We start from the raw sequence: 1,514 nt of genomic DNA on the forward strand, positions 1-1,514 counted from the left end.
AAAAAAACTATATAAAAATTCGATCAAATAACAATTAAATACCACATTATTCTATTACGGTTGACCCAAAGATACGAGAAAACAACTAGTAGAAGTTTAAATCATGTGTTCAAAATATTCAAATAGCTTCATAAGTAATCAGAGATGACTGAAATATTTATACATTTCAATTTAGTGCAGATAGTTCTTTCTTAACTAGGAGTACACAGTACAGGTAAGGCGTGGTTAAGCACACGTGACTCAGCCGATAAGCAAAATGGCACCATCCTTTAAATAGCAATTTTTGCAATATTTTTCAAAACTCCTTAGTCCTTTGATTCGTTTGTATACTTGGATACAATATTTCTATTTTGCACAGTGCTTTAAAGCAGATCAAAGATGGGTACACAGATCATGTATATTAGAAACAGAAATTTGGGGACTAGAGAGACGGCACAGCAGTTAAGAGCGCTGGCTGTTCTTCCAGAGGACCTGGGTTCGCTTCTCAGCACTCACAAGGCGGCTGACAATCGTCTGTAACTGCAGTTTCAGGCAACCACAGCTGCACTCTCTTTTTTTAAATATATAAAACTGAATATATATACATATATATGCATCTGTTAATTATGTGTGTGTAAAAACAAAGTCAAGGAAAATAAATGAGAACAAGGAAAACCGTAGCAAGTTCTTAAACTCTCTGAGTGCCACGACCGAGTCATCTGTCTCTCCTCAAACGCAGTTCTCCGTTTTCCGAATGTTAAGCCTTGAACACAGAGTCGTTATTATTGCATTTCCCACCAACTTTCTTCCCAAAGCGTGTTAGGTTTTCTACTCCATGAAGTGTCAGCACTTCAATACTCCATTTGGAAACGCAGTCTTGCTGAATAGTTCACGTGTTCATATTGTTCCCCTGTCAAAACCTCCCCTATTCCCCGTTGCCTAGATATGAAGGTCAAATGTCACATTAACGTGATGATCGAAACCTGGTAAGCTGCCCCCAGCCTCCTGATCAGCCTCTTTTCTTGCGGCTGTGTGCCGGCCCTGATGGCTGATTCGTGCCTAGGTTTGAGCCCTGATCCAAGCTGTCCCCTGCCACTACCCTCCATAGCCTCTTGTGGTCACCTCTGCCTCTCTAAGAACTATCACTCTATGGGGTACAGACAGGCCCGACTGTTTCAGGAAGCCCCGATCCCCATGACTCCAGATGTCCTGACCTCAGCTTCCCCTATTCAGTCTAGGCAACATAATCGCTTACTTTGACCCATCCCTGAGTGATGGACACAGCATTCTACAGGTGGGTTTGTATATTGACAAAACAAAACTCCACACACTGACACCCGCTGAGCCTTTCTAGGAACTCACTAAAATAAATCAGAAATATATGCCACAGCAAAGGTGCCATGCAGAGCCAGACCAGGGGAACCTCTTTCAAAAGCACTTCACATCCCTCGGCTGGCCGTGACCGCCACCAAAGGATCTTTTTTCATCAGAGAGGCACTGAGTTCAGCTGTGGGGGAATCGCTACAAGAAAGCCC

This window comes from Nannospalax galili, unplaced genomic scaffold, assembly GCF_000622305.1.
Source record: "Nannospalax galili isolate Female #2095 unplaced genomic scaffold, S.galili_v1.0 scaffold940, whole genome shotgun sequence".
In the NCBI taxonomy this organism is placed as follows: domain Eukaryota; kingdom Metazoa; phylum Chordata; class Mammalia; order Rodentia; family Spalacidae; genus Nannospalax; species Nannospalax galili.